Source organism: Microchirus variegatus, assembly GCF_963457635.1.
Source record: "Microchirus variegatus genome assembly, chromosome: 9".
Lineage (NCBI taxonomy): Eukaryota > Metazoa > Chordata > Actinopteri > Pleuronectiformes > Soleidae > Microchirus > Microchirus variegatus.
In genome coordinates, this window is record NC_139810.1 from 23,181,153 (window position 1) to 23,203,529 (window position 22,377).

At 40.6% G+C, this 22,377-nt stretch overlaps 1 protein-coding gene across 1 annotated transcript in view; it reads left to right on the forward strand.

The window, feature by feature from the left end:
- Positions 1-22,377, forward strand: part of LOC310932042 (nucleolar protein 4-like) — a gene marked incomplete at both ends in the record, with an annotated part of 120,189 nt that overhangs the window by 3,734 nt on the left and 94,078 nt on the right. The window lies entirely within an intron of this gene.

The following is a 22,377-nucleotide window of genomic DNA, read 5'->3' on the forward strand; positions in this document are numbered from 1 at the left end:
TCCACGAAATGCTGGTCTGAAGAGGACATTTGTTATGAGTAACAAGGTTAAAACTAGTTGATGTTCTTCTTGTCATTTCCAGTCCTTTTTGAGCTGCTAAATTTGTTTCGTCCCATATTTTCCCCGAGCACTTATTTGGGAAATTACCTTATTTGTTTGATCCGGCTGCGCCCTCAGTTATTATTTAATAACACTACTTATGTATGTAGGCATGGAAATGACTTTTATCTGAGGTGTTTGAAGAGAATGTGTGATATATTTCTGCTTGAATTATTATTGTCTGTGCGGTACAACATGTGCACGCTGCACCTTTTTTGTTTGAGAGATTTCAGGAAACGATTATGCCTGCAAAACAATGCCCATCGATGCATTGTTCCATATCTTTCTGATGTACGAAAGAGTACATTTTTACACCAGTATTGCTCAGTCGTGCTCTCCAGTTTTCAGGAGCACCCAGGATCGGATGATGGCAAGTGACAGCAACAGCAGTTCAGTGTAGGAGTGCGTGTGTCACATGGTGTCGTGTCATTGTACCTCCAGTCCTGTGTGCGTCTGGTCTCCTACCTGTTGACCTGTTGAGTGAGGTTAGAAACACGAGGCCTGGATGTGTTGAACTCCACTGGATGTTAATGCCGTGTTTGTGGCTTAAATGAGCATCCTGCTTTCTTCACGCTGAGAGGGGTATGATCCGACTGCAGCAACAGCTGATCAGGCTCTTGAATTGTGTTTGTATACAGACATTGACTAAGCTCAGCTCGTCACCCCTGAGCTACCGCGCGTTTTTTTGTAACGGATGAAAGACCCGCAGACATACAGTAAGAGCTGAGTCCATCGCAAATACTGTCGGAGCTATCGCTCTCCTCCTGTAGTCCTCGGATTACTTTGCAGTTACAACTCCGAATTGATTGGAAACAACAGTAAAACACACACCAGAGACGCACAACGGTATGCAGGTAATCAGAAATGATGGGGCTAATCAGGGGCCTGACATGAAATATTAATGAGGTACAGTGAGGAAGAACTGCTGCTGATTTCTCCCTCGTGTCTGCATTCATTACTTCTTGTCTGTTTTAAACACAACCTCCTAATCTGTGTCTTGTGGAGTTTTGTCATCTTTATTTTTAGAGTCAGACAATGAACATATTACTCTGATTGCTGTGTGATTAAACTAATATATGCTGCTGGTTTTATGGTAGAGTTGCATGTTAACCAGCACTAGCATCTGAAACATTATTGGCTTGAGCTAATCATAGGTGATATTGGGTGTGAGGCAGCGTTCACCCCGGACAGGTAAGAAAAATTTTTTTTCCCCCATTATTGATTACTTTTAAAATATTTTTTTGAGTAATTGATTTTGTCCAGAAAATGGTTTGTTTTTCCCCCGCAAACCTTAAAAATGACGATGGAAACGCGGCATATGTCACTTAAAGGCACCATATGTAAGAATGTGGCCAAAAGCGGCTACTACACTCAAATTCAAAATACTGAGGTCTTTTAGGTTTTCTTTTCATTGTAGCTCAGACCTTAACTGGCAACCCGTGGTTGCAGCTGAGACTCTACTGACTGCAATGGTTGGTAGACGGCGGTAGGTGGCGCCACATGCCAAAACATGATTTCAAAACATAAGCACGATTTGCGGTCTGCAAAATGTTTTTTTTTTAATGCAAATGTTTTGGTTGTACTGTTGTTGTTGGTGAGTTCAGTTTGTTATATGAACATTATTCCTGAGTCTCTGTGACATGTTAGGAGGATTCTATGGCCAGTTGCTTTAGATTTATTACATAATGCACCTTTAAGCCACTACAATATCAACAAGGCAACTTCATCACAATAAACATTTTGATTTGTGCAAAAAATTGTACCAGAGAATCGTGATTTCAATTCTAAGCAAAAAAATAAAATACATTTTGATTCACATTTTTTCCATATTCGTGCAGCTGTAATTCAATACTTAATTGGATGTTGGTTACCACGGTAACAGCCATGTTGAGAAGTCAACGTTTTTTATTGTTTTTACCCTTATCTGATTGTGTTCACTGTGAGAGTTAATGTAGTGTAAATGAAGTTTTAGTCTCCAGCTGAAGATCCAGAGCTGTAGTTAGAGTTGGTCAGACAAAGACGTTACCACAGTTTGTCTTGTGAGGGAGAAAAAAACCAAAACACAACCTAAGTCTTTATCTGCTGCTTGACATTTGAATCGCTGACCACATTTCCTAATGGAAACGGAAATTTGAATACGTTTTCTCTCGCGCTCGTCTTCAGCTGTTTTCCAGGCCGGAGAGGAGATGTAGCTGAGCCAGTTAGGGTTTTCCAGACAATCGAAGGAATTAAGAAAAAGGTTGTGAGAGAAGTAGAGACATAATAAACCTTTAATTCAGGCTGTTGTCGTGTAGTCGATGTGAATAATAGTTCCTCGTGACTACTTTGGGCAGTATATCACTTTTTTGTCTCCAGAGAAAACTGCCAACATGAACAGAATGTCAGACTGAATAAGGAAGTGAAAATGAAGCCACAGTTTTTGAGTCTATATCAAAGGCTACGCTGCCACCCACACACTGAAGACTACACAAACTCTCATTCATGATTTATGAAGCAAATACACCAAACAAATTCTTTATTTACACTAATAAATACACTATATGGACAGAAGTATTCAGACCCATTACACCAACAGGGACTGTAATGATGTAGTATTTTAATATGGAGTTGGTCCCACTTTTACAGCTATAATGGCTTCCACACTTCTTGGAAAACTTGCCACAAGATTTTGTTTCTATGGGAATTTGAGGCCAGGCTCTCTTAGAAGGCCTGGCTCACAATCTGTGCTCCAGTTCTTCCCAAAGTTGCTCGATAGGGATTGGAATCAGTATCTGTATACTGGTCAAAATCACTGGATCGGATATCAGACGGATAAAAATTTAAAACCCGAAACGATCCAATCCAGTATTTGTTACACGCAATTGGAGAATTATGTTTTTGAAATGACTCGTCACAAGTGTGTTGTTAACAGCTTCGGACTAATATCGATATCGGACACAAAAAAAGGTGCTATTGTCTCATCCTTAGTGCTCGATGGGATTGAGGTTCAGGTCTTTGTGAGGGCCAGTCAAGTTCTTCCTCACCAAACTCAAAGTCAAACCATGTCTTATATATATATATATATATATATAGTGCTTGCTTTGTGCACAATCATGTTGGGATAAAAAAGGGCTCTTCCTTAAACTGTTGCTACAATGTTGGAAGCAAATACTTGTCCAAAATGTCTTGGTATGCTGAAGCGTTGTCCTTCATTGGAGATAAGAGGTCTAGTCAAAAGTCTGATTGAAACACCTGGATTCAATAATTAACAGGTGGTGTATGATATTTATCTTGCACTTAGGGGAGTTTCAGTCAAGTACTGTACCATCCCAACTCAACTTACTTTCACAAACATCAGGTCCACCGTCCCCTTCACAGCTCTTTGTAATGGAATTATGTCCAACTTTCTGGGCTCATTTCCAGCGACTGTCTCTGTTTATGCAAATCGTATTATTTTTATCGTCAATGTTTTCTGCAACTTCAGAATTCGTTTGACAAAGACGTGTGTCCGAGACGTAATATACAGCTTAATTTACAGCCATAAATGAAAATAAAGCACAAATGCAACCAAATATCACGTAATGGTCAAGCTGTAGTTGTGGAACACACCGCACACATGCACTCAGTTTGTGTGACAGCTGTTGCTGCATTGCAGTTGCGTGCACTTTGCACAAAGTTTGCAGCAGCGTTTGCTCCTCCGTGTCTCTTCACCGTCACTGCTGCCAGGCCATTATTTTGAAGACCCCAACATTGCTGCTCATTATATTTCCCCCACTGCCCCTTTTATGATTAGTTTATCCAACTGCTGCTGCTGCTGCTGCTGCTGCTGCTGCTGCTGCTGCTGCTGCTGCTGCTGCTGCTGCTGTTGGGAGAATCAGATAGAGCTGATACACAGAGCTGTGTTGACATGGAAATGACTCCAATAAACCACGCTATTATCAGCACCATAGTGGGATGGGGGGGAAACGGTATGTTTTAGGTAAACAGATGGATGAATGAATACTCTGTGTCCACTCTCTCTCTCTGTGTCCACTCTCTGTGTGGTGTGTGCGTTTGTATTTGTTCCCTCTGTAGGACCCTTTCTTGCATAAACACTGACCTTTTCAGCACCAGTTGACCAAAACCTTGTCTTAGAGAGTTAAAACCCTCATTTCTAAAGAATTAGTTAAGTTTAGGGGCTAATATTTGAACTAAAGTACTGTTAGGAACAAGGCCTAGGTTAGGCTGTTCAAATAAATTGAAGTCACTGTAGAGTCCTTTTTAAAGGATTGTGTAAACGTGTGTGTTCTTGTACTTGCGGCATACTGAGGGATTTTAACCAACAAAGTGAGGTCATTTTTACAGAGTGAGGACATTTTGTCCGGTCCTCACTTTGTTTTCATTGAAACCACTTCCTTAGGTTGCTATAACATGCTATACTCAATTTGTCAAAAAATAAATAAAATCTAATTTTGGACGACAGGACGTTTTTGTCAAATTTTTGGCCAAAAATTTTGGGTCATATTTTTTTTCAAATTTTGGGTCATTTTTTTTCAAATTTTGGGTCAAATATTTTTTTCAAATTTTGGGTCAAATATTTTTTTCAAATTTTGGGTCAAATATTTTTTTCAAATTTTGGGTAAACATTTTTTTTCAAATTTTGGTAAAAAATGTTATTTCAAATTTTGGTAAAAATTTTTTTTTCAAATTTTGGTAACTTTTTTTTCAAATTTTGGTAAAAAAAAAAATTTCAAATTCTGGTAAAAAATTTTTTTTAAATTTTGGGTAAATTTTTTTTTTCAAATGTTGGGTAAAATTTTTTTTTCAAATTTTGGTACAAAATTTTTGGACCAAAAATTTGTCCTCAGTATGCAGCAAGTACAAGAATGTGTGTGTGTGTGTGTGTGTTCTCTGTTAGCTGCAGCAGAAACAATTTGACACAGTATGGAACCATGAGAGCAGGAGGAAAGATGGAGTGTGGCCTCTCTACTCCTCTCTCTCTCCCCCCCCCCCCCCCCACACACGCACACACACACACACACACATATGTACCCTCTCTGTTGATAAGAGTGCTGTCCTGTACATCTGGGCTTTCAGCTGTGTGAGTGTCTGTTGAAGGAGCATCAGCTTAATTGGGGGGTGGCCCCTCCTATTAGATCCCTGCGATGTCAAAGAGCCTCTTATTCTGTCATTATAAAATCCCTAATTTGACAGAAATTGGGAAGACTCTCTCTCATTGTGTGTGTGTGTGTGTATGTGTCCTACCCTGCTTTTGACCCTAACCTGTCATATGCCCGTGTGTGTGTGTGTGTGTAGCAGAGGTTATGTGAGGGCCAGATCGAGGGTGAAGCAGCGGACAAACTGCTGGGGAAACAATAGAGATGTAAAAAAAAAAAATGGAATCTGTGGTGATCTGTGGTCCCATTGACAGCAGATTGAAGACTAGAAACACTAATGCTAATGCCCGCTGGGTAATTTGCTTATTCCCCCCCCCCCCTTCTTCTGGCACATTTGTCTACCATCCACTGTCTTTTAATATCGTCAACTCTGTTGCTCACTGTCTACATCACCTCCACTAAATTGGAGGTGGTTAAATGAATATTCCCATCACCAGTGCTTCTTCTGCCTTGTTGTTTTGCAAATCAGAGGAAGAAGAAAAACGACAACACATGGAGTTCAGTGGTGATGATACACTTTGGAGCTTTTACTTTGTGCCGGTGTTCAAACTTAATGGTCAATTATTACACGATTGAACCGTTGAGATGTATTTGTCATTGGAGTAAATACTGATTGTATTAACATCCATTAAACCCCAGATGTTATGTGTTGTTAGTGAGTTTCTTAGTCAGTGGAATAGGTGCTTTAGTTACACCGCACTGTTCTTGTCTGCTGCTGCAAAAAGACTGTCATTCATTTGTTTTATTCATTTTATTTTGATTTATCAAAGTCAAAAAACCTACAGAGAAGACGAGCTACAGCAAACGGTAACGAGTTAACTCGATGTGAGCTTGAGTGGACGTGGAAGATGATTTCTTCTTTGTGTAAGAAAGTGTACACACACACACACACACACACACACAACATATTCAGTCAGTCTTGAACGTACACTGCAGCAAGTTTCATTTTCATAATCAATTTATCTGTTGATTATTTTCACCGTTATTCGCGTAATCGTCCATAAAATGTCAGAAAACGTTAAAAACGTGTTTGTCGAACCTGGAAATGATGATGTCTTCTTATGTCCTCAAACCAAAATGATTCAGTTTGTAAGGATTTCTTTATGTGGAGCAAAGAAACCAGAAAATATTCACATTTAAGGCGCTGAAACAGTCAGAAATCTTGTTTTAATCATAAAAAAAAGTTTCAAATCGATTATCAAAATAGTAATATAATGTTCTGGTCTCCTTCTTCCGTCTCTTTACTGATGATGATGATGATGAACAGATTAGGAGTATTTTTTTCTCTCTATGTGTTAGTGTCAATCTTGGTTTGCTTTAATCAGTTTCATTAACTCAAAATAGATGATAACATGTTCTCGCTGTCTCCAGTTCTGCCGGATCGTCTTCTATTGTTTCATGAAGCCTCACTGAAATAAGCCTGTGTGTCTTATGTAGTGTGAAAAAACTGTCTGACACACACACACACACACACACACACACACACACACACTAGACCGACACAGTCTGAAGTCTCTCATCTTCACCACCTGCTTTTGTGCTTTCACTCACACATGGTTAAAGTGGACAAACACGGGGGGGGGGGGGTGGTGTGCTGACACTGTAGCTAAGTCTCTGACACCTGTTGACAAATGAAATTAAAACTTTTAAGTGGAACGACAGCAACAAAAAATAAAGTTTTTTTTTTCCTTAATTGGTTTTGATGGGAATGAAAAAAAAAAAACAGTTATTTCCACAGATCGTGCTCAATGTCTTAATTGCCGAAGCTGGATTTAGACGGTTGCCATGCCTTCCAAGATTTAACAACAGCTCAGAGTCTTCTCACATACAGAGTCAGACACTCATTTTTAACCCGACCATATTAACAGAAATAAACCATGACATTTCGACATATTCTCACTTTGACTGGTTTTAACTTTTTATGTTTGCACGTTTTGAATTAGTTTTGATTTTCAATACATGAAATTGTTAAAGAAAATCTGCGCCTTTCATTAAATTGCAAGAGCACCACATTTTATTTTAGTGAATTACTTCTATCATTGAGTCAAGAAATCTGATATACTTTAATTATATCTTCATTTTTTTGTTGTCTATAACTGCAATTTTATTTGGCAAAACCAACACTAATATACCAACTATAATATAATATTATCAGGCAACTTTATCTTCAGTAAAAAAAGCTGCAAACCCCGTCTGCAGGTCCTGACCCAGTCTCTAGGAACGACGTCTGTCATGTGATGTTTCAGTTTGCTGATAATTATCGGCGTCGGTGTGTGAGAGTTGTAGTAGATGAAGGCGGTGATGGAGTTTTTAGGTCAAAGATGGAATACAAATGCCACACAAATCCATACAATCCATGTCTTTGCCTGTAGTTCAGATCAGTGATGGTATTTTGTGTGACACACACACACACACACACACACACACACACAGGGTGTATTTTTATTTTACACAGCGTTTGGCTCTGCTCCTCTTCCTTGGTGTTCTCCTGTTGCCATGGTGAGCAGCTCCTCTGGCCGTAGCGAGGGTGAAAAGAAATTAACACCAGTCTTAATTACGCTGCAAGGCTTCAATTTCCACCTTTCTCCCTCCTGTGCAATCCTCTCCTCCTCCTCCTCCTCCTCCTCCTCCTCCTCTCCTGACCTTCTCCTCCCTGTCATCACTGCCTTCTTCCACCTGAAAGGCGGAGTGGCGTATTAACACCATGCAGCCACCAGGCATAATTAATGAGACCAGTCAGTCACAGTCAGTCCTCCGAGATTACGAGCAGCTCCAAAATGATTTACTTGTGCCACCGCTTCGGGAAATGAAAACCCCCTAAAAACTAGAATATCCCATCGGAAAGAATCATTATTTTGGTTTTTGGGGCAAAGATTCCCGGTGTTACATGGATTAGTGGAATTTCTCTGGAGGAAGGGAAACGTATATGCAGTAGCAAAGGTACAATGCAGGATCGACAGAGCTCCCTTCGCTGGTGTATTGCAATCCCATCATGCAACAGTTGTGCGGTTTAGACATAGACATGTATACCAGGCAGTATGGAAAGGCAAAGTCTCGTCACCAGATGTTTTCATGAAAAATAACAATGGTGGATCAGGATGTCAAACCGCTCGGGGAGCAGCGTTTTACCTGATCACCAAAGGTCTTGAGAGACAAGAGAGAGATAGATCAGTGCCATAAAACTCACTTGAAGCGAGCATAGAAGACACCGTCCACAAGTAGTGATGGGACAATATAGCGGTTTATCACTTATGGGTATTAAAATCGCTTACGATAAGTTAATCGTGGTGAGTTTCCGTTATCGTTTTAATCGTGAATGAAGAAAAACGTCAATATTTCATGTGAGTGACTTGAAAATCCTGTTGTGATTTACTTACTTTATTTAATGTGCCACAATGGGGAGCTGCATCTTTCCTCATATTCATTCATTCATTCATTCATTCATTCATTCATTCACTATCTGCGATGTCTCTGACCACCGTACGTGCAGAAAGAAGGCTGCACCTGTTTAAGAATCTAAAAAATGTATTTATTAATATCATAAATCACAATTATTAACGATAAGCGTGGCTTAAATTTCTTTTTATGCCTATCGACAAGCAACAGATTGTCCTTCTATAGTTATCACAGGTATGTCAGGTACAGAATCCAACGATAATTAAATTAAATTGAATGACTTGTTCCATTTACGTTCTTTTATTGTAATGTCTAAGGTCTAAGAATAGATGTCAGAATAATGTAGGTTTGGAATACTCTCCGGCAAAGCACCATGGAGGCATCATAAGGGTCAAATATATCAATATGTTATGTTAGTTGATTTTTGTGGATTTAAAGGGTTCAGTGCAGTGAACTCTTGCAGTGGCAACGTTCACTTTTGCAGCTTCTCCTGCAAACAAAGGGACTACGTATGTATTTTATTATCTAAAGGTGAGAAACTACTTTATTCCGCTTTATGTACCAACGTACGTTTCAGTTTGGTTTATCAGTGGCATATGTGCGAACATGTGGCCGCAGTGTTCAGATGCCACTGAGGAATTAGACAAAGAAAATGTGGTAGCTCCTAACACCTAAAAAAAAAAAAACCCAGCTCCTTCTCAGATTAGCTCTGGTGTTAAAATACCACTATTAACCCGTCATAACATTTCAGAATATAGGCTGTGACAAAGGCAGCTGGTTGCAGGCCAGTAATTGTTGATACACGCTTACATATCCCGAGCAGAATGTAGCCATTCAGAGGGTTAGGATCTGTGATCTTTCGGTCGTTCTCTTAGTATTTCATTGTGACGAGAGGATTTGAAAATTCCAAACCGTCTCAACGGGAACGGAGCCGTGCATGATTAGGAATCACGCCGTCCCACTTAAAGGTCATCTGTGGACAATCTGAAGTTTCCAGGATGTTCTGTACAACCAGACTATAGGTTAACATGTGCTGTCGCAGCCAACGAGCTGTCTCAGTTTGCCTTTTGTCTCGATTTCACCCCGTCATTCAGTCGTCTGCTTTAGAGAGTGTAAAATCCTGCAGCGTGTTCATTTGACGCACTGTTCGGCTTTGAATAAATGAGTTCTCCACCTGTTAATGAGTTAATATCGAGTGTTCGAGTTGACTGATGCTCCTGTGCTGACACAGTGGTGTCTCTTTTGCTTCTGCACTTTGGCTGCTTCTCTGATAAACCGTCACATTGACTAAAGACACTGCCACTTATCAATTTTAAGTTTGGGATCCTGTAATAGTGCACGTTGGCTCATTTTCACAATGTCACAGCTAAGACACTGCAAAAGTCCCCAGTTGTTTTCTGTGTTCGTGACAAGAAGCTCTGAAAATTGTTAATTGTTAAAAAGTGTTAATTGAGATATATATATACATTTATATGTGTATATATGTGTGTGTGTGTGTGTGTGTATATATATATATGTGTGTATATGTGTATATATGTGTATATGTGTATATATATGTATATGTGTATATATATATGTATATGTGTATATATATGTATATGTGTATATATATATATGTGTATATGTATATGTATATATATATATATATATATATGTATATGTGTATATGTATATGTATATATATGTATGTATATATATATGTATGTATATGTATGTATGTATGTATATGTATGTATGTATATGTATATATATATGTATATGTATATATATGTATATGTATATATATATATATATATATGTATATGTATATGTATATATATATGTATATGTATATGTATATGTATGTATATATATATATGTATATGTATGGATATATATGTATATACATATATGTATATGTGTATATATATATATGTATATGTATGGATATATATGTATATACATATATGTATATGTATATATATGTATGTATGCATATATATATATATATATGTATACAGGAAATGTTTCAGAAAAGAAGATGCACCCTTCGAGTTTCACCCTCATAAGAAAACCTTAGTTAATACTCGTTTTTGCATTTCATGTTTTGAAGGTCTTGTCTTCTCATGGTCTGAGGTGGGAGTCTTTTTTTTGTCTGTTTCATAGAGGGATGGGCACATTTTTCCTGCTGCTTCTCGTGCTGGATTAGCCTTGGCTGGGCTTTGGGAGGTGGGGGAGACGTAGAGGGAGATGGTCTTATGGGACAACTGGCTTCTCATTATCGTGTCTCTTCTCCTCCTCCTCCTCCTCCTCCTTCTTTCCTTTCTCCTCGTTCATCTACCTTCCCCCCCCTCTCCGAAACACATCCCGCCTCCCTCTAGCATCCTCATCCTATCTGGACGTCTCCCCACAGAGTCTCTCCCCATACCCCAACCCCCCTCCCCCCCTCCCGCCGCCCCCTTCTGCCTCTGTTCCCACATTACCCCTCTCTGCCTCGCTGCCAACACCGCTGCTGGATAATTAGCTCCTCGGATCTGTGGGTGTGTCCGTGCGCATTGTGCGTCTGCAGCATTCATAGTCAACAGCGTCATCAGTGTCAGCCTAATTACAATCATCGTTATCACAAGTTTTTAAAAAAAAGTGATGTTCAAAGACATCGCCTGAACGTCACCACTTTGTGATCAAGATGTCGCAAGTTGTTGTTTTGAAATTAAAGTCGGAAAAATGCCGTCGTGTAATAACAGCAGAGCGTGTTGTCTTAGCGGAGGAGGAGGAGGAGGAGGAGGAGAGAGGGGAAAGAAAGTGAGTAACACTGACAGCAAGTGTTTGAATAGCGAGATATGGAGTTGTCCGGTGAGAGACGGAGCAGAAATGATGGATGGAGAGATGGAGAGTGTGACGCGGTGATGGCATCCTGCTGTAAAGTGAGGAGAGAAGCAGGTCAGGGTGAAGGCAGAGAGAGAGAGAGGGAGAGAAGGAGCAGTGGAGGATGGTGCAGAGCAGAGGTGTCGTCGGGTCTGTGTCATGGGTCATTTAGTCGCTGCCTCTTCTGCCTGTGTATGAGCGAGCGAGTGAGTGTCGATGCCACTGCTCCAGTCGTGTCGTCCGCCTCTTGAATCGCCTTGGTTCATTCAGCTCAGTCAGACTTTGAGACTCTGAGACTTCTTGAGTTTTGTACACCGGAGACAGAGGATTTGTTTAAAAAAAAACTAAAAAAAAAACTTTTCCATCTTGTAAAACCATGCACAAAAGAGTAGAGCTGAAGCAATTAATCGATTATTAATAAACTGTTTTGATAATTAGGTTTTCTTATTGTTTTCTGATTGTTTCAGCTTCTTAAATGTGAATATTTTCTTAATTCCTTTGCTTCATATTTTCTATTGCTCCATTTCTGACATTTTATGTACCATGAATCGTTAGTTGCAGCTCTACTCACAAGCCTTATTTGAAAGTAAGCACAGTTTGAACCTGCTCTCCATAGCCGTGTGTCTACACAAACTGTCTTTATGCTTGATTCACTTACATTTGGATAATATTGTGCTTTTTGTCTTGTCAGAATAAGGCCCTTTCTCTAGATTCTCTGATTTCCTCCCACAGTCCAAAAACATGCAGATATGGGGCTTATTCAGTAAAACTGAAGACTCTAAATTGAACATTATGTGCGAGTGTGAGAGTGGATGGTTGTTTGTCCGACTGTTTATCCGTCCAGGGTGTAACCTCGCCTTTCTGCCCTATGTCAGCTGGGATTGGCACCAGCGACCCTGCTGTGGAGGATAAAGTGGTAGAAGATGAATGGATGAATGTACTTTTTGTGCTTGTAGACCAGAAGCAAGTGGCAACTTGTCACCCATAAGAATCTCAATGCTCCTTTTGAAGCATTGAGTTTGGTTGTTTAGCTGGTGCCATGTTGAGGTTTTGCAACCAGGCATCTGTTGGACTATAGCAGGTGTCAGTCACTCATATATGGTATATTTTTCTCCTCTGAATACTTTAACCAGTTCTTATATTTGCTCAAAGATATAATTATAAGACTAAGACCAAATGATTAATTTACCTTTTCACGCAAATCTGTCTTATGCCTCAGTGTTAAGGCTGCACGATCGTGAGCAAAATGACAATCATGATGACTTAGTACTGTTTATTGCATTTTTAATAATATAACACTATTTTTACATCTATGTTATTCCTTTTTTTACAAAGACTTCAAGTACAAGCTATGTCCTGATATTAAATGGCAAGTGGAAAAATAATTGACGATGAAATAATAATGATGACAATTTTCAGGCATGTGTTCAGGATCCTACATTTCTGCAGACCACAGATGCAGTGTGCGTGACATTTCTAAACCAAAATAATGTTACGTGCAGTGTGTATGTGTGAAGAAGGAAATATGGTTAATGATCACCCAGGTAGCATTCACTGTCAAGGATGACATTTATATTCTTTAAAAGACAAATAACAAACACAAAACCGTTTGTTTTCACCTCCCTGACAAGCTGCTGTGGTCATTCTAATAATACTGTGCACACGCCGTAGTTATAAAGGTGGGAATTAATGTCACTAGACCTTTCAGGTAGAAGGATGTTACAGTAGAGTTCATTACGTGAAATCATCTGGATTTATGAGAGATTGTGTTAGATTGTGTTGTAGTAGATAAATAACAAAGATCACTCCCGATTAATTATTGTCAAGGCTGTGACAAACTCTCGTGTTTTGGCGTAATGTGCAGACCGTCTCGGGATGGCGATCCAAATGCAGGGCTCAAAACGAACATCCAAATTAAGTAAAAAAAGGGCAAACTGAAATGCAAACCATGGGAAAGCAAAATCCAAAATGAAAGTTCAGCACACAGACGAGCGAGAACACACAGCTAAACAAAGCAGGAGCACAGCACACAATGAACAAGCGGGATTAAACAAATGAGGGAGGCAGGGATGGTTTGGACACGGGTGAAACAGTTCAGGATGGAGTAACACAATGAAGAGTGGAAAACGCTGGGCAATAAGAAATAAATCAAGAGCAAAAAAAACACAGGGGAGGAAGCTTTTATTAAAGTAAAACAGGTGCATAAACAAGAAACTGTTGTGAAAATCCAACAAACTGATTTCCTGACGTCCTGATTTCAGATTCATGGAGCAAATCCAACTCTCACACACACTCCTATGGTCAGTTGGGAGTATTCAATTAACCTCTGCATGTTTTTGGACTGTGGGAGGAAGCTGGAGAAAACACACACACACACCCAACACACACACACACACACACATGGGCAGAACATGCAAACTCTACACAGAAAAGGCCCCTTTGGCCAAACTGGGAAAACAAACCAGTGACCTTCATGCTGCGAGGCAACAGTGCTGACCACAGGCTCCTGGACTCGTTTCATTGTGAAATTTACATTATTTAACATAGTTTATCATCTTGAATGTTAATGTTAAATATTATTCACACACAGTAACTACACTTTTGGTACGGTTTGCTATTGTTGTCATAAGTGCAGTTCATAACATTGTTGACCTCCGACAATGAGATGTATGTTTTCACCGGAGTTTGTTTGTCTGTCTGTCTGTTAGCAACATAACTGGAAAAGTCACGGACGGACGGATTTGGATGAAATTTTCAGGAAATGTCCGCAATGGGACCAGGAAGAAGTGATTCAATTTTGGGCTCGATCCGCTATCACTGTTTTTATTGCTATTTTGTAGGCACTGAGCTGCCTTGGCGGAGGTCTGCTCTCTCCGAGTGCTTTCCAAGTTTCTCTATATATTCTATATAACTTCCATAAATGGCTAAATATTTGAGTCAAATATCTCTACCATCTTCATACTACCATGATAATGTTAACCTGACGCTCCCATCTGCACTTTGCATCTCAAATATGGCAACAACCATCATTTCCATTGACTTTATGAATGAATTAAAAAAGTGTGTTCCTCCCTGTTGCATTAACACCCACCTACTGATCTGGAGTGTGAACTCGCTAGTCTCAGACTCCACCATGTGTTCTCACTGTCTCTATGAAATATACTTCATGTACTGTTTAATTGACTATGTTCAACCAGTACTTTAACCTCAACACTCATTGAAATGCTATGGTGGCATAGGGCAGTGGGTCCCCAGGACCAGGATTGAGAAATCCTGTATTACAGGAAGTCTTTTGTATCTGGATCTCTGCCGATCTAACGCACAGTAAAGCGGTTTTCAGATGTCTGCTGAAGTCACCAAACATAGTTGTTTGCCCAGTAAAGGCTTATATACGATTAGTTTGACCCCAGATGTGTCAGTAATATTATTGGATGGACTGACGTTCCTTCTCCCTGCTTTGTTTCCTGTTGTCTGATGTTTTAATTCAAGCTTTTATGTTTGTTTTACATCTTAGTGTGTGTGTGTGTAACGGTTAGCACTCTTGCCTTTTCAGCAAGAAGACCAGGGTTCGAGACCCGGTCGGAAAACACGGGCCCTTCTGCGGGTTCTCCAGCTTCCTCCCACAGTCCAAAAAACCTGCAATATGGGGATTAGATAAATTAGATACTCTAAATTGACCATATGGGTGAGAGTGTGTGTGTGTGTGTGTGTGCGTGCGTGCGTGCGTGCGTGCGTATGTGTGTGTGAGAGTGTGAGTGTGTGAGAGTGTGAGTGTGTGTTTCCCAGGTCTCTGCATTGGTCAGCATTTGTGTGTCGTCATGTCACAGTGTGTGTGTGTGTTAGATAGTTACTGCATGTGCATCTTTATACACTGTGTGTCAGGTGCTGTGTGTGTGTGTGTGTGTGTGTGTGTGTGTGTGTGTGTGCTGGATTAAGTGGACAAGGAGGAGGTTGTAGATCTGGGTGGTGGTGGAGCTGAGAGGAAAGGAGATCTGGAAGGGGCAGGTAGCATTCACTGACTGAACCCATATGTATCCTAGCAACAGGCTGGTTTGGAAATGCAATGGAGAGATGAACAAAGGGAGAGCCCACAAAAAACAGAGGGAATGTGTGTGTGTGTGTGTGTGTGTGTGTGGAAGAGGCTGCTAATAACATGTGGATGGAGGCAGTGGAGGTGCAGCAGGTCAGAGGAAATAGATGGGTAGTTGGTTCAGAAAGGATGTCTCCACGTAGTGGAATATCGATATGTATGAAAGAACGAAGAGCAGGAGATCACGCCGCACCGCATCAGGGTTTCACGCAGAGCCCACGATTTAACAACTAAACTAAATGTGTTTCCGTTTCATTCACACGTCACTTATTAGATCCGAGCTTTCCTTACATTCCCGACACCGACACCCTCAGCCTGAAGCCAGTGTCTTTCCATGTAAATCTGTAAAAGTGGGTTACACTTACAGTATGTGGTTAATTAATAAAAAAAAAAAAAAGTCGCGTGCGGGGAGTTGTGAGGAGTTGGCAGGTGGTATTTTGTTTTAAAATATAACCTCTGAAAACTTCAAGTCTTTATTCAATTTCTCTGTCGCTCAGGTTGCAAAGACAGAACGAGAGTTTTTGTACATGTGAACACACACCGTAATGTGTGGAAAAGACTTTTAAAATGAAGGTTTGTGTCTTTGTGTGTCTTTGTTGGTTTATTCATCAACGTTAACACAAACTGCCGCTGGTTATTTTCACACACGCGCAGCTGAATTGACAGTTAAAAGAATAGAGAATGAATGTGGGGGTGGGGGTGGGGGGGGGGGAAGAAAAAAGAAATGACGGTTGTCATTCAAACTGTGTCATGAGGTCTGTTGTGGGTGAGCGAGAGGAACAAACAAAAAAAAAACATCCTCTGAGACAGAAGTCGCACATTTCAGTTTGTGTCTGGTTTGTAAAGAAGAAGAGTTTTGAGTTTTCAGGGACAATTATTTTGTCTTAGCTGGGACGTGTGTGTGTGGGGTTCGGGGGGAGTGTGTGTGTGCGTGTGTCTGTGTGTGTGTGTGCTCAAGCTGTGGTCATAGGGGAATCGCATGCATGCCGGTGTTTGAGTGTTTTACTGTACGTTGTGTTTGTGTCTTCAGTCAAGTGTGTCTTACAGATGGGCACCCCCCACCCCCCCTCCCTCCTCCTTCTGACTTTGACCCTCCTGTTTTGCCGGTAGGATGTGGGGGTTGCTGTTTGTGTGTGTGTGTGTATATATATATATATATGTGTCTGTGTGTGTGTTTGATGCATGCTGTGCTGTCTTGTCTGCTGTGCCTTAAGGTGACGCCTGGAAACGCTACACACAGACACACACTCTCACCCTCGGCCCATGGCCTACGCGTGTGTGTGTGTGTGTGTGTGTGCGCTGTCACATAAGCTACAGTCCTGGGCCACTGACGTGCCCTATAACTGCAAGGAGTGGAGAAGTGGGGGAGGTCCAGAGGTTGTGTATGAGTGTCTGAATGTGTGTAAGTGCTGTATGTTTTCAACATGTTTGTGCACAGTCTTCTTTTTTGTATGTGTGTGTGTGTGTGTGTGTGTGTGTGTGTGTGTGCGCGTGTGCTGGTTTTATGTCACATTTGCTCCCAGCATCAAGGACAACAAGCTATGGGGGCAGCTTCCCACCTCTCCCCTCAGTTTGTGTGTGTGTGTGTGTGTCCTGAAATTGTGCAGCGCGGTGCCTCTGCCCTCCTGTGATGTTGCCAGTGAGAGTTAAAGGGCACTGCGAGAACCTTCCTTTCTGTAAAGACACATCAGGAAAAAAAAAAAAAAAGGACTTTGAGGCAACAGCAAAGCATTGATTCCTTAAGAAACGGTCACATGACACGCCCAATTTTTTTAATTCATAATTAGGATGAAAGAAAAGGAACGTGATGTCATCATTGTCCCGTGACTGTATCCAGATACACTACCGTTCAAAAGTTTGGGGTCACCTATACACTTTTTTTGTGTTTTTCATTAAAAGTCACACTTTTATCCATCAAAAGAGTTGCAAAATGAATAGAAAATGTAGTCAAGACATTGACAAGATAAGAAATAAGGATTTTTTTATTCAAAATAATAATTTTGCCCTTTCGTCAAATAACCAGCAAAACTGTTTTCAGCTGTGTAAACATCATTGCACAAGGGTTTTCTAATCATCCAATAGCCTTGTAACGCGATTAGCAATGTACCATTAGAACACTGGAAATGGGCCTCTATACACCTATGTACATATTCCATTAAAAACCAGACATTTGTAGCTAGAATAGTAGTTTACCACATTAACAATGCATAGAGTGTTTTTCTGATTCATAAAAAATAATAATAATAAAAAAAAAAGTGCATTTCCTTAGAAAAATTACATTTCTAAGTGACCCCAGACATTGCAACGGTAGTGAAAGTTTAGATATAGGAACTCAAACTAATTATTCACTGTGTAAATTGTGTTCACATCCCTTTTTACAGGTTAAAGTTGCTGAACAATTCATCCAAATTTGATCGAAATCGCAATCATTAAGGTTCAAATTTGCCGTAGACACAATATTTGTTCAAGCCAAAATGTGTCAAAATATCATTTTAGATGAATTATTCTTACACATCTTCATCTACAGAATGAAGAGAACGTCTTCGTTTCTCACAGAGCTGCAAAAATATCACACATCAATTCTTTTAAATATGTTTTTTTTAATGAAAATGAGACTGATGATGATGAAAAATTACCATTCCATCCGATATTGCGAATTACTGTATGGATAGTCGTCGCCGTCAAAAATTCCTTGATGGAAAAAATGCCCATGAGCATTTCATGATGGGATGAAGGGATGAGGGAGGGAAGGTTGAAGCTTTTTTTATGCTTTCTTTCATCTTCATGAAACTCCACACGTCGTGTCCTGTTTTCCGGTTGTCCGTCCATCAGTGCTGTCCTGATGATCTCTCAAGAACGTTCTGAAGGAAATCCTTTAAACATTCGGATGAATTTTTTAAGATTTCGTTTGGCGAAGGATGAACGGGCCGCTGCGACCTCAGAATATTTTTTTTAAATCATGTCCTTGTGTCGTTGAACACCATGAACTGCTATTATATTAAAATTATAATTTTTTTTCTAGTTTTTGAAGAGAGCTCCTTGTATAAGAGGTCACACTCACCCCATTCATACACACTTCCATACAGCACTTGTCAATCATCCATTCGCACACTGAATGTTCTCCAAGGACAAAATGCCAAAACGCTCCCCCCCCCCCCTTGTATGCAAGAACACAAAGCGCTGTCCAGTATTGATGTTAAAAGTTAGTGACACAATGATGTAAAACCATATATTTCAGTTTTCATCACGCGCTTGTATCACACGGCCCTTTAATAATGAACACAATTGCATCTGGTTAATGAGTTGTCTCAACCCCTTTGTTGTAGACAGTGGAGAGCATTTCCACGGCAACCAAACACCGTTGGATGGTCCTTGACATTACACATACAAGCATTAAACTAATATATAATATCTGCACAAGAGTTGTTCTCAACACAATTATACACTCAATATCTGCAGATGGAGTCAAGGTTGTGGGTTCAATTCTGTTTTTTTCATCCAGTAAATTAACCCTGAAGTCGATAGCTGTATGTGATATAGTTGCAAACTATGATTTCTTATTGTTGGGGCATCCTTTTCCCAAGTTCTTGTGCAATAAGTCATTTATTTTCAACAAAAATCACTCAATCGGATGGAAACGCTGCACCATTCAACATTAGCATCACACTTCAGTCAATTTAATGAGATTATCTGGAACATTTTTATTTGTTCCAAACACTTTACTTGCATGTTAAAAGTCCGATTTTAGTCGGAAGTCAGTCCAACTAAAATGGAGCTAGTCTTTGTTAGTCGGACTAACGTACCTGGATAATGCGATTCATAGTCTGATTACTCCTGCATGTATAGGCTAAGTTGGACTGGAGTCAGACTTCCTCTCCAGTCCTTGACCCGGAAGTAGAAGGAGATATCGTATAAACTGCAGTACTGTTGACGGAAATCATACGTCATCGTCACAACCGCAAGAGTCAAGCTACGCCTAATTTGTGTCACGATTAAAACGTGCAGCAGGTACAAAACATAAAGAACCACCACGGGAAGATCCATCTCGCTGTTCGCTGTCTGTTTTTTTCTGACGTAAAGGTCAACAGGAAACTATGCAGTATATAGAGATACAGCGCCACCTACAGAGGAGGAGTCAGACGGACACGGCCAATAAATAGATTTCCTCCTCCACTTTTATAGACTCGTCAAGTTGTCTGTCTTAGTCGGACTATGGCCTTAGCCTGATTAAACTGTGTCCACCATTGGTAAGTCCTGTGGTGGATGTTTAGGCATCGGCGAGCTATTGATCACTGAGCAGACGATGAAACTCTTCAGTGCGAAACGTCAAAGTGAAATTAGATGACTTTACTTGCCAGGTCCATGGAATTGTAACAGAAAAAATGTAGTTAATACAAATGGTAACCTCAACATATTTCTCCTGTGCTATTTGGTAAAGTACTCATTGTCCTCCCACCAACAGCATCAGCAGCTTGTATCCATCTTTCTGACTCCCTTTCTTCCCCTGTTTCACACCTTCCGCCTCCTCCTCCTCCTCTCTGCCTGGCAGTTATAATGGCATTGGGGATGGGTGGGGGTAGAAGGGGATAGATGGAGGTGAAGGGGGGGGGGGGGTCCACATTAGTGACATCCCCTCTGTGATAAGCTGCAGCTGGTAACCGTAGCAACACCTATTACCTGCACCCCGAGACAGGGGGGTGGAGAGAACGACAGAAAGAGGTAATGGGTCAAGAGATTGTGTCCCAGTTGTGTGTGTGTGTGTGTGTGTGTGTGTGTGTGTGTGTGTGTGTGTGTGTGTGTGTGTGTGTGTGTGTGTGTGTGTGTGTGTGTGTGTGTGTGTGTGTGTGTGTGTGTGTGTGTGTGTGTGTGTGTGTGCGTGTGCGTGTGTGCGCGTGACGTGAAGGTTTTAGTTCATTGACTCTTCATTAGATGCTCTACATCTGGTAAAGGCCGCGCTGGGAACACTTCTCTGGGATAATGAGCGCACACACACACACACACACACACACACACACACACACACACACACACACACACACACACACACACACACACACACACACACACACACACACACACACACACACACACACACACACACCTGTCACCCCTGTGGTCTCCCTCACACAGTCACAGTGTTGCAGGCACATCCCCCCCCCCCTCCCACACACACACACACACACACACACACACACACCTCATGTCACCTGGATATTTACCACAGTTCACACACAAATGCAACAGGTGAACATGAAAACGTCTTCCAGACTCTTTTTTGTTTTTTTACGCTGAACTCACAGTTGAAGTCGCTCACTATCAGCTTCACGTCCTGTTTCTCTTTTATACGTTATTGTGCATAAATGTACTTTATAATAGTGCATATGCATGTTTTTTTTTTAGCTTGTATTTATTGTGATAATTATCAGTACCGACTGTTATGGAGATTTTATATATCGCCCTATACGCTGTCGTCATAATGTTCTACAAATACACTGGTGTCACGCAATGACCTAAGTCAGGAATTGAAGGGCGTGTGAACGTGTCTCCTGCGACTTTGACGGTGGAGATAAAAACCGTGTGATTATAGTTGTTTCACTGTGAACATGAGACATTCAGACACACAGAGGATGCATGGAGAGAGAGGACAGACAACAGGGACTGATGGAGAACAGGAGACACAGTTTCCCTCCTGTCATCAGGGCCAATGCTAAATCACTCGTCAATAAGATGGACGAGTGAGGAATCAGAGACCATTGTGTGTTTCACGTCATAAACGTAGGCTATATGAAGACACTCGTGCCCTTTACAGGACAATCTTGGGTTGCACTTTAATTTTTTTTGTTACGTTTTAATATATCACACATCTCCCCCGATTGTAATGATGGATAATAATTTTTTTTTACGATTTTACAGAAATCTGGCCCTAATGCGGCTGAAACTAATTTCTATAACTATACATAAGGTTATGACCTCGGGCAGCATTTACAACTCTTAATTAATAGAAGAAAGAAGAAGATGTGAACTAAGGTTAAAGGTGCCATATGTAAGAATGTGGCCAAAAACAGTTACTACATTCAAATTCAAAATACCGAGGTCTTTTTGGTTTCGTTTTCTGACATAACTGGCAACCCGTGGTTGCTCGGCAGCTGAGACTCTACTGACTGCAATGATTGGTAGACGGCGGTAGGTGGCGCCACATGCCAAACAACGATTTCAAAACATAAACATGATTTGCAGTCTGCAAATTTTTTGTTTTAATGCAAATATTGTGGCTGTACTGTTGTTGTTGGTGAGTTCAGTTTGTTATATGAACATTATTCCTGAGTCTCTGTGACATATTAGGAGGATTTTATGGCCAGTTGCTTTAGATTTATTACATAATGCACCTTTAAGTTCAGGTTAGGCTTAGGCATAAACTGGTTGCGGTTGAGCTTGGTTTAAGCTGTCAAAACCTCTCTGTGTGTAGGAGGGTTTCTAACAACACTTGAGTCAAGAGTGATCATGACACGAGTCTAAAGGGTTGACCAGAGGACACACAGGACACAGGGTTAGGAAAAAACAACTTCTCATGATCTAAATGATTAAACTCTAACATGAAAAGATGTTTGAATATGTGCGCTTCCGTGACCTGCTGATCCACTGACACATGTTGAGCTGTACGAAGAGTAAGGAAACACTTCCTCCCCTTCCATTATCCGGCGCCATCTCTCCTCCTCCGTGTCTTCCTCCTCCTCCTCGTTCTCTCAGTAGCTCATGTTTTGTTTTCTCTTCTTTGCTTTTGTTTCTGATTCTGTGACTAAAAATCACATTCTT